This window comes from Pinus tabuliformis, chromosome Q (genome assembly GCF_031772625.1).
Source record: "Pinus tabuliformis cultivar Carrire ecotype Pingquan chromosome Q, CPIR1, whole genome shotgun sequence".
Taxonomy (NCBI): domain Eukaryota; kingdom Viridiplantae; phylum Streptophyta; class Pinopsida; order Pinales; family Pinaceae; genus Pinus; species Pinus tabuliformis.
This window is the reverse complement of record NC_142296.1, coordinates 1,252,638,892-1,252,651,271: the sequence shown is the minus strand read 5'-3', so window position 1 is coordinate 1,252,651,271 and position 12,380 is coordinate 1,252,638,892.

Genomic DNA, 12,380 nt, shown 5'->3' with positions numbered 1-12,380 from the left:
GGAGAAGTGTTAGGGAAGATTACCCAACTCAAAATGGAAGAGTGGAATTTCAATGATAGAATCAAATACCCACCGTTTGAGGTTAGTATGTACCTAACAAAAGTCTACTACCTGGATAGCATTGTTACAATATTGGAACCAAAACAATGTGTTGCAGGAGTGTAGAGAACGGGCTTTTGAACATGCTAAATGTACCACACTTTGGTCAAATCCCATTGAGTACAATCTGTGTATGACAACTCCTCGCATTGGTACATGATGATTGTATCTCTATAGGGATGAGGATCCCAATTGATGTGATGCTCATCAAGAGAATAACAATGATGCCATAACAAGGAAAGGACCCTGTAGATCAATTCGTGGGTAAAAAGAGAAAAGGAGATGACCTAGATGATGAAGGAAAAGTTTGGATTAGTGAACAAATCCTTAAGATATGAGATAAACTCTATCGAGGATTAGGGTGTGCACTTCGCCACACATATCTTAGCAGGGAATATGATGAGGAAGTTTAGGGCCAATGAGGTGCCTACAACAATAGTGTCATTGGCTGAGAAGTGTAGAATAGGGGTACAGTTCAACTGGGTTGGCTATCTATGTAGGGAGTTTTTGATGGATTGTAGGGAAGCATAGGAAGAAGGAAAGACCTTTCACTATGCCTAGATGCTAATTCTTATTGCACTTGTTTCCTAGAAGGAGACAAAAGATTCTCAATTTCTAACTAGTTAGGTAGATGTCTGTGAAGTAGTGAGGTATGCTTCGCTATGGTTTACAAAAGAGCTGACGTGTGTAGCAGAAAACAAGATCTTCTTTGTGGTCATGGTGATGGATCTTCATATGGTGGTGAATTAGTATCCCAGATTGTCACCGAGCTTGTATAAATAGTATTGTCATATCACATAGTTCAAGGCAGACTTTCACAGGGCATATGTGAAAGTGATGAAGGACCCAACAGAGATATGGCATCCATTTCCATACCTAGTAACAAAAGATGATCTCCTTGTGGCAGTGCATAATTGGCTAGAGGAATAGATGACTCCACCCATCAGAGTGGTTGGAGGAGTTAAAACAAAGAAGGGTACCTCGTAGGGTGCGGGTACTAGTAGAAAAGATATCGATGAAGAAACAGAGGAAACATGGCGAGGGAAGGAACATGAAGAACACCTCAGCGATGCGAAGGTATCAAAAAATTTTCCCTTTGTGGTGAAAATGAAGCCAAGAAAGAAGCAGAAGGCGGATAAGAGTAAGGGAGCAGTGTCACTCGTCCTCACTAATGGGGATGTTGAAAAAATAGCAGAAAATATCTAGGAGATCAACGTGGAAACTTTGGACAAGAGTGATGATCACTGCAAAGCAATATTAGCTAAGGTGCAGAAGGACATTGTAGAATTGAAGGTATTGCCCCAGGTAGTGAGGCAACCAAAAGTAGGTAACCCATTCGTTGCAGCTAGAACAAATACTAGAAACAACTTACAAAGTTAGGATGTTACAGGTGCGAGTTGTGGCACCAAAGTATGAAGAAGTAGGGAACAAAGAGTGAGCAAAATTATGGCATAGTGTCCAGATGAATGTTATTACACTACCCCTCCAGATGCTGCATGAATTTCACCAAGGTATCACCAAAAAATTGTAGGAATGAGAGTAGCGTATGTCATTGTTAAAATAAAAGGAGGAATCATATAAAGAATCGATGAAGAATGAACTTGAGCAATTGGCCAAGGATAGGGAGGAAGCAAGGCAACAACGAGAATAGCTGGAGAAAGACATTTCTGAGACTTGCAACACAGTTTAGGACGTGCAAGTCTAAGAGGATGAAGCACCAACAGAAAAGGCCACGAACCTCTCCCTCGCGATCAAGGAATCAAAGTATACTATGGATAAGTTGAAATGTGAAGACAAAGTGTTGTATGGTATTCTTATCAAGAATGTACTAAAAGAAACCACTTTAGACTACAGATGAAAAACAACCTTAACAGTAAAAATGGTTATAAAACACCGTGGATCTACACCAAATGATAGAAACAAAACCTACCAAAATCCTGATATATGCAATAGAAATAGTTAAACAACAAGATGAAATAAGGAATTAAGCACAACTAACTCCAATAACTCAATGGAAACTAGATATAAAGAATATATTTTATTATATGACACCAGTGAAGGGAAAAAATGATGTTATGAGTCCCCCTCTGTGGGTAGGGTCTTGGCTATCCTCAATGTCTTCAACTTTGTAGAGTCTCTTCTCTCTACAATGCATAAACCTAGTGTGTAGAGCTCAAATGTGAAGTGAAGAATGAAAAGAAATGGTAAGCAACAATGAATATAATCAAAGTTACAATATTGATTGCAACAATGAAAATGATCCAAAGTTAAGAATGGATGTAACCCCACAATTTATAAAAAAATATTAGGTTATTCTCGAATAATGGAAAATAATAAAATATTATTAATCAAATTCTAGAATTAACCATTTGGAATATTGTATTATATTTGGTTGGAGGGAAAAAGTATTTAAATTGGTTAAATAATTTTATTTATAAATAATAAATAAATAAATGATTTATTTATCATCTCAAGGAATGTGGTTAAGAAATGATAAACAAATAATTATTTGTTTAAGTATTCTTAGAGGATTTAGTCAAACTTGAAAAGAAAACCAAATATAAAGAATATATTTTATTATATGACACTAGTGAAGGGAACAAATGACGTTACCATCCCCCCTATGTGGGATGGGTTCATGGCTATCCTCAATTTCTTTAGCTTTGTAGGGTTTCCTCTCTCTACAATGCATAAATCCAGCGAAATGTGTGTAAAACTCAAATGGGAACTCAAGAATGAAAAGAAATGGTAAGCGAAAGTCATTATAATCAAAGTTACAATAGTGATTGCAACAATGAAAATTATCCAAAGTGAAGAATGGATTTAAAACCCTCCAATTTATAACAAAATATTAGGTTATTATCGAATAATGGAAAATAATAAAATATCATTAACCAATTTCTAGAATTAACCATTTGGAATATTTTATTATATTTGGTTAGAGGGGAAAATTATTTAAATTGGTTAAATACTTTTATTTAGAAATAATAAATAAATAAAGAATTTATTTATCATCTCAAGGAATCTGTTTAAGCAATAGTAAACAAATAATGATTTGTTTAAGTATTCCTAGCGTATTTAGTCAAACTTGACTAGGAATAGTAACTAAATAATGATTAATTAATTATTCCTAGAGAAAAATAAGAAAAATAAGGATTTATCTAATTATTTCTCATGATCGGGTCAAATATGACAAGGAATAATAGTTAAACAATGGTTTAATTAATCTTAGAAGATAATTAAATAAATAATGATTAATTTAGTTATTCCTCATGGGTTTAACTAGAAATAACTTAAGAAATGTGGTTTATTAGGTAATTTCCTATAGTGAATACAATTTTAGTATGGTAAAATTCGCCCTACATGGTGTACTTCGATACATCTAGTAAGTTATGGCTAGATGATTAATTTTTGGTGATAATAGATTTCCCCCAAACGTAAAAGTGTTAGGAGAAAAACACATGTCTCAAGTACGTTGTAAGGACACAATCACTAGACATTGAATGGGAGTCAGAGAGAGAGAGAGAGAGAGGCCAATGTAGCTGAATCGAAAGAAGATAGTCACAGAGGGGGCGAGACTAAATAACTAATGTAAGTCTCCTTTTTTGTTGTGGTACCTGATATCAAATGAGTTAGGGGAGGCATACCCATACCCATTGAGATAAATGAGAGCAAATAATAATGGTGCACCCAGCAAAATGAAATTGAGCACTAAAATACATGTTGAATGGTACATAACATGCTGGCATAAGTGAGTCAAGAAATAATACAATGTATCCCATCTATATAATTTTCCTAGAAAAGCATGAGTTAGGACTAAATACAATAACATCTAAGTACAGGAGACATAATGGTCCTTCCCTAAAAAAATTGGTGGGAGGGAGGGTAGAACAACCAAAGAAGCCCCGTTGAAGAGGAAAGGGATCTACAAAATTGAATCGATCATGTGAAGGAGACATGCATGCTATGAGCACTGCAAGTGGTAGGAACCAAACCCATCAAATATACAGAACATCATATTATGTTGTAGCATAATATGAAGTCATCCGAACATGTGGAGGGCTACCTAAAGGTCCAGCCCCTCATGAGGTTTGAAACATCTCATACACACCCAGGAATCACTGGTACAATTTTTTGTATCACTAGACCATCAAGTGTATGTATCGCGACCATGAAACAATCAAGTCAAAAGGAAATGATGATTCCCTTTCCTTAATTCAAGGCATTGAACAAGAGTGGAAGCTGCAACCGGGGTACACCACCCTCTCGATTGTTCTTCTGGAATAGATGTGCTCATGTCAACAGAATAAGGCCCGCCATAGGTGAGGCAATGAGGATCCTTAGCTAAGGCACGAGGGAAAATAGTAATGTTATAGATGGACTAACATTAGGGAAAATGGGAAAATGGGACTGAGGGACAAACAGACGACTTCCCTTGTCAGAGCATTAAGTGCATGGTTGACTTGGCAACAATTGACTCAACTCTGAAGGGGATGGTGGACAGTACCATTGAAGGAAAAACTGGGAAAAACAGGATGAATGGTATGCAAAGATGGATGTAATACTGTGAAACAGACTCCATGGATGCAAAGGTGACTCAATGATGCTACCACACAGAATAGGCCTCGTGGGGACCATGAAAAAATGAGAAAATGATGGTTTCTCATGACGAAAATTAACACGTAAGATGACAAGCACTAAGGGAAGATGGTCCCAAAAGTACAAGTGTCACATATAAAGAAATTTGATTTTGAGAGGCGACGAAGTGACCCTTCATAAAAAATGGCTTCTAGGTGAAGTGTCAAATCATCAAAAAGAAAGAGACACCCATTATAGTGCTCGATGAGAGATTTCCAATGATGTTGATGGTTCTCCAAACCGAGTTATGGTTTGGTCACAATGGGAAACGAAAAAAATGGGGGTTTTCTTATAAAAGGGCATTTTCCCTCTAATTTTATTCATTTTCACATTAAACTTTAGTGAATTTGGACAGGAGGAAAAGACCCTAAATGTTGTGGAGATCATAGCAGAAAAATTGACCATCAGAATCGAGATCTATGACTTTCAGGAAAGTGGCCTTGTCTAAAGATGGCCTTAATTCTTCTTGGAAAGATGGTTCCTGGTGAAGAATTAAGGGAAGAGGAAAATTAAAATGAACTAATAGAGGAGGTCTAGAATCATCCTCACCCACTAAATCAAACATGGGGACTATGCGGTAAAGGTGGTATGACATAGAGTAGACTATTTCAATATATGGTATCAAACATCTACGATATGCGATGTGAATATGACTCACTAGAGAGGCTGGTAGGACAAAATATCCAAGGAATGGGAGGATAATTGACCATGCCTAGATCCAGAGGGATCCAGGTTGAGAATTATGTTAATCAATTGAGAAGATGGCTAGGGGAAAACCATCATGCCCCCAAGCATGGGATACTTCACACAAGCATATGTGATGGAGGGGACTGATCTAGTATGCTAAACTGGGAATGATGCCCCCTAGCAGGAGGAGTTTGTGGAGCGCCATTTTGTTATTAGTTCTTAAAAAAATGAGTCAAGCATCATCGCCCAACTTGGAATGAGATCCTACGAATGATGATAAGGAGATGTAGGGTCCTATGTGTTGCCTAGTATGTTATGGGTGTACCAGATGTATTTAGGGTGGTAGACTCCAAACACATTTATTTGTATATGTCGATACATAATGTGGTTATGCATTTTTTATATGATGATTGCGGTTCACCATTTGTTTTGTTTATGGTTGCCTTCTATGGTATACATGTGATAAATGCCAATCTAGAATGTTATTTGCAATGGTATCTACATAGTTATTTTGGGATCTAGGAACATGACTAAAAGTAATGGTTTCAAATTCACGTACCAACAACGTAACTCGTAGATTTTTTTTCAAGAGGACTTTGTTATGAACATGATACACACCATTCAATTGCATGACAAGGAGTAACGAATCTAAATGAACATGAATATGAAGGATGTGATGAGAAAGGGCATTGACTAACTAACCTATCACTGCATCATATTCAACCTAGTTATTGGTGGCAGATCCAATGCACACACCATTAGAATGGACAAGCATATGAAGGGGGTGAAAATGGCCCATGCTACTAAGGCTAGATTCCTGGATAAGTGACTCGCATCGTCGGCATAACTGATATACAATGTGGATGATGGATCCTCCTAAAAGGTGAAAAAGACAACAAGTGAGATGATGCAACCTACCTAAATGCATGAGAAATAAATACACACAAATCAATGGGATATGCTATGGGTAGAATTTCTTGAGGTAGAGTGCATTGTGAGGATTAAGAAGAAGTTGACCTTCGAAATCCTCTAAGAGATATGCCCCCTTACCCAAGTCCTTAGGAATGATGTAAGGTCCTAGCCATAATGATGAGTGAGACAACGACAAAGGATACAATCAACACTGTGATGATAAAGGTCATGGCCGATGAGAAGATAGCGAGGGGCCTAATATCAAATATGTCATCGATCATCATGAGTAATATGGGGAGAAAAATTATGGGTTTGCAAATATAGAATGAAGTATGCATGATGATGTATATCATCCCAAGGGTAATCAGGGGTAGACATGGCTTCCATGATGTCCTCATTAAAATGGAATATGGGTGGATGGGAGGAAGATTGACTACATGATGCGGCAGTAGTACCTGGTGCATCATCTTGAGAAAGAAGGTTCACATACGCATCATCTGAGGTGGTAGACGATGAGCTAGTAGATGGAAGATCTACCGATGTTGAGACCCAGGTTTCTGATGAGGGAGGTTCGACAGAAGTTTGTGCGGGAATCTCAGAGAGGTTTTCATGCAAGGATCTCAAGGATGTGACAAGTAAAGGATATGGACTGTGGAGTCTATCATCTCGACATTGGAGGGAGGGATCACGATGGTGGGACCAGAGTCCCCTTGTTCTGGTGTACTAGTGGTACCAGAATCCACAGGTAGAGGAGTAGATGATCCACTACGAGTGGCATCGAAGTCATGAAGCAAATGGAGGAAATCGCAAAATTTTTCGAGGTGAGGGAAGCAATGGCAATAGTTGTTGTAATGATTGCACAAAGCACATGGTGATTTGTACACAATGATTTAAGTTTCTTGGTTGAATCAAGTAAGGTAACTTGGACCTTAAGTATGTTAGATTTAGGAAATGTATCGTTGACCAAGGGTTTCAGGCAAGAAAGTTCAAGACAATTATTAGTGACATGCCCAAAAACATCACACAAAGTGCACATAGCTTTCAACTTTGGAGGCTTGGGAGCTGGAGGTGCTTGGGGAGCCTTGTCCTTAGGTTCCTCCTTCTTGACTTTGCTCCCCTGTCCATAAGCTTTAAAAATAGGAGTGGGATCCTATTGAGTTTGTGATGGAACTCGAGCTGTACTAGGGGTTGTAGGGACTGGTTGAACTGAGGTCAAAGAATGATATAGTCTGAGCTATCTAGGTAGAGTTCTCACTAGAGGATCAATGTACCAGACTGGAATCCCCAAAGTCATATTAGGGAGACTCAAAGAAGCCATGACAGGGACAGAAGAGATTCTAGGATGAGGAAACAAGAAGAGTATATGTCCTGCAGGATAATGTCCTGGTGGAATGAATCTTGGATGGTTAAGATTTGGAGGAAGAGGTCCTGGTGGGAACAAAGGAGAGGTAACCACAAAAGTAGGAGGTCCTGGAGGGGTAGATCTTGATGGCTCATTTGAAGTCGCAACAATAGGGTGTTGTGGAACTAACTGTTAACCAGAGGTACCATACTACTTTTGAGCAGCTCTTGATGCTTGTAGCATGAAAACACTCGATGAGCTGGGCTGACAGATGGGAGGGGGAGGACTAGGGAAAGCACCCAACAAGGTGGAGTCATTGTAGACTCCAGGTGAAACACTTGTGCGAGGAGTGGAAAACTTCTTGCCGAACATCAATGAGATAATGGACTCAGGGGAGGTCAAGGATGATAACTCGTCGTACATCAACTGATCGATAATGATGATCTTCCCTTCATTGGGAAAGCAACTCTTGCAGAAAATCATAGACGTGACGACTGACATGGAATAAGTGTAACTATGACCCAACATAATGTTTTAATCTGGAGGGGCATCGATAACCTCAATGTCTGTAGAACTAGTCTTCCTCGCAAGAGTCACTGGACAATTGTGATACATGCCAAAAGGGTGGGAGGGGTGACTTTCCCAGGAACGAAAAGTGATGGTGGATGGGAAAATTTAGGTGACTTTAGTTGCTTCCAAATGGCAGTGGACATAATGCAGGTGGATGCACCGTCGTCAATAATGCATCGGGAGATGACGAAACTATGGACTCAGACTGGTATATGGAAAGAAACAGATGATGGTAATGGAGGATTTTCTTACGCATCAACAAGAAAGACAATCAAGCAATTTTATGAAGGATCCACTGTGCCCAAAGCAGTTAGTAGAGATTTCCTTTGAGATGGGCACAAATGGAGGGCCTCCATCATTGACATGGTGGCAGGTTATTGCGCCAAGTCGTCTACTAGACTGTATGTATGGGTAGCTTAGTTAGAAGCCACATTACAATGCAATGGTACCCCTATCTAGATGCTTTCACAACACGAGTGGGTTCCTATTGAGGTTTCTGTGGAATTGGAGCAGCACTAGGGGTCCTAGGGACTGGTTGAATCGAGGTCAAAGAATGATATGTTCTGAGCTGACCAGGTGGAGTGCTCATTGGAGGATCAATGTACGAGATTAGAATCCCCAAAGTCATATTAGGGAGACTCAACGAAGCCATGACAGGGACATAAAATATTCCAGGAGGAGGAAATAAGAAGGGTATATGCCCTGTAGGAAAATGTCCTAACGAAACGATTACTAGTTGGTTAAGACCTAGAAGAAAAGTTCCTGGTGGGAAAAACGGAGAGGCACCCACAAAAGGAGGAGGTCCTGGAGGGGTAGACGTTGATGGCTCAGTTGAAGTCACAACAATAGTGTTCTATGGAACTGGCTATTGACCAGATGTACCAGACTACTTTTGAGCAGCTCGTGACACTTGTAGCATGCAAACACTCGATGAGCTCGCCTAACAGATGGGAGGGGGAGGACCAGGGAAAGCACTCAACAAGGTGGAACCATTGTAGACTCCGAGTGAAACATTTGTGTGAGGGGTGACAGATTTCTTGCCGAATATCAATGAGATAATGACCTCAGGGGAGGTCATGGATGATGGCTCATAGTATTTCAACTGCTTGATAGTGACGATCTTCCCTTCATGGGGAAAGCACATCTTGTGAAAAGTAGTAGACGTGACGGCTGACGTGCTATAAGTGTAACTACAACCCAATAGAATGTTTTAAACTAGAGGGGAATTGATAAACTCAATGTCTATAGAACCAGTCTTCCCCACAAGAGTCACTAGACAATTGCGATACATGCTGAGAGGCTAGGAGGGGTGACTGTCCCAGGCGCACAAAGTGAAGGTGGATGGGATAGTTCAGGTGACTTTAGTTTCTTCCAAACAGTAGCGAAAATCATGCAGGTGGATGCACCGTCGTCAATAACGCATCAGGAGATGATGGCATTACGGACTCAGACTGGTATCTGGAAAGCAATGGATGATGGTAATGGAGGATGTTCTAACACATCAATAGGAAAGGCAATCAAACAATTGTCTAAAGGATCTACTGCGCCCAAAGTAGTTAGTAGAGATTTCTTCTGAGATGGGCACGAATGGAGGACCTCCAACGTTGACATGATGACAAGTTATTGTGCTAAGTCGTCTACTATACTGTACATGTGGAAATCTCGGTTAGAACTCGCATTCCAACGCAATGGCCCTTTTGAAATCATGGGAATTGACTCAACGTTGGGCTGAGGGATCTATAAATGACCATTTGATGTCGTAAGAGACTTAGTGGAATATTTGGTTTTCGGCTTGGCTGCAGATGAAGTCAATGGCTTATCGTATTGATGCAACCGAGTTTGTAGGTTGACATCAAGGTACTGACCTCATCAGAATTCATCATGAGAATCTTGTAGTCACCAGGACCAGATGGTTGGGGCAGGTGGGCTACTTGACCTTCCTGAGGGAAAGGATTTGTAAGCACGACTATCTAAGATGGTGTAGGATTCTAAGGCAGTTGTTGAATGTGCGGTTGACTTCTAGAATCTGCTTGGGCTTCCCACATTTGGTGCATCTGAGGTAAGAGGGGACACTCATGAGTATAACCAATATTAAGTTAGAAACTCATATTGTAATACTTGAAATTTTATATAATATAATTTATGTGGTTGGAATTATTTATAGTTGCACTTGATATTAATTAGTATTGTAGTTAACATATGTAACTTTGTGTTTTCATATTATATGAACCTGTACATTTTTTGTGAATTTTTTTTTTATTTAGTTGCAAAATCATACTAATTAATTTATGTTGATTAATAGTGAAAACGTAAAACCAATCTAAAACTACTAAACTAGTCTTACAAATCCATTTGGGAACATCACTCCCAACATTCAGATCAGTACTATTAGGGCTCATCAAACCCTAATCCAGTTGCTACATTCCCTAGACAAGTCATCACTTTTAATGCCTCCTTCCCTTAAAGTTTCCTAGCCTGAAGCCCTCCAGAAATGCCTCCTTGAGGGACCAGTGCAGCCTTGGTCAGGGGTAAATGTGCTTCAGTGCAGGTAGGTCCATGTAAGGGTGCATTGCAGTGCACTTAGGCCCACTTTAACCTACGTTGGGCAAGATTGAGAAAATTATTCATAGGGTTCTTGGAATATTCTTATCTTCCATAGCATTCTAGAAGATTCCCACACTTATCATCTCCTATGAGTTCGAAATTGGATAGGGAATGAGTTAAGTAACCTCCTATCCTCTCATCCCTTCCTCCATGGAAGCTAAATCTAAGTTTGGAAGGTCATTTAATACCCTCATTTATGACTAACCCACCTCCATTTCCCTATAAATTGAGCACTCATCATAGTGATCGAAGATTGGACTTTGAGAATTTGTAAGGAGATATTGCTGCTGTGAGGTTTGAGATTATAGCAAGTATTGTTATGCTACCGGAGTGTTGTGCTTATGGTGTGATGAAGGATGGAACTCAAGCTGGATGAGTGACATGGGATCAGAATTCTTGGTTGTAACTCGTCCTTCTACTTAATAAAGTTGTTTACACGTTTTCCCATATTCTTGTCTTTATCTATGAAGATTGTATTTGTAAAGTATTTCGATTCCAATTCCTTATAGTCGATAGATCTCTTTCTTTGATTGGTTTTTGTCCTCTGTTTATGATTGCAAGTAATTGTCAAGCGGATTAAGTTCGAGAAGGAGCGATGGGAGCCATACAAATGAGAAAAAGGGAAAGTGAAATATAACAAGTAGGTCCCTTATCTTATTTATCTTCTATAAAAAAAGGTTAAATGCTTTAAATCTGTTGTTCTAGGTGTAGCTACCCACCTAGAGAAATTGTATTTATCTGTAGATGCAAAATTCCACATAATCAATTGGTGACTCCACTAAGGAAGAATTATTATTTCGGGTAGTTTATATTCATCCTAGTACACCCTAGTAGACTTTACTTGCCTCCATTGATCTTATTTCAGCCTTTAAGAAGCTTTTTTGGTCAAACTTTGCACTAGAATGCCTACTCTATGAATGTGCTAGTACCAGAGCACCCTTGGTCAGGGGATAGTGCTCTGCAGACCACCCTTGGCTTAGAGACAATGCTCTCCAGTGTAGTTACTCCAACTTTAACCTGCGTTGATCCTCCTTAAGCTTAAAAACCCATCTTTGGCTTGGATTTTTCCAATTTTTCTTCTGAAGTTGTTTGTTTAAAGATCAATGTTTCTATGCTTATTAAATCAAATTGCATCTCTTCTCCTAGCCCTACTTTGACCTTGATTGTTTAGTGTTTCTTAAATGATTTCTTTATCACTATCAATTCATTGTCAAAGTTAGTTTATAGTCGATTAATCTTTGCTCAAAAGAAAGTGTCATAAAAGTCTTCATTTCTTTTGAAAAGGAACTATCGTAAAGTATTCGTTCTTGCAAAAAGATTGATTGACTATATGTGCATTAGTTTCCTTTTGTTCATTTCAACATTAAGGGAACTAAAAAGAAAAACTTGCATTTTTCATATTGTAGTTTGTGAATGCTTAGTAGGAATAGCTAGGGAAATTGCATTAGGTGTGCTCTTTTCTCTTTTTCAAAGATCTGATTGCTCTATCCCTTGCTATCTACGTTTTCATTGTTAATTGAATGAAAGA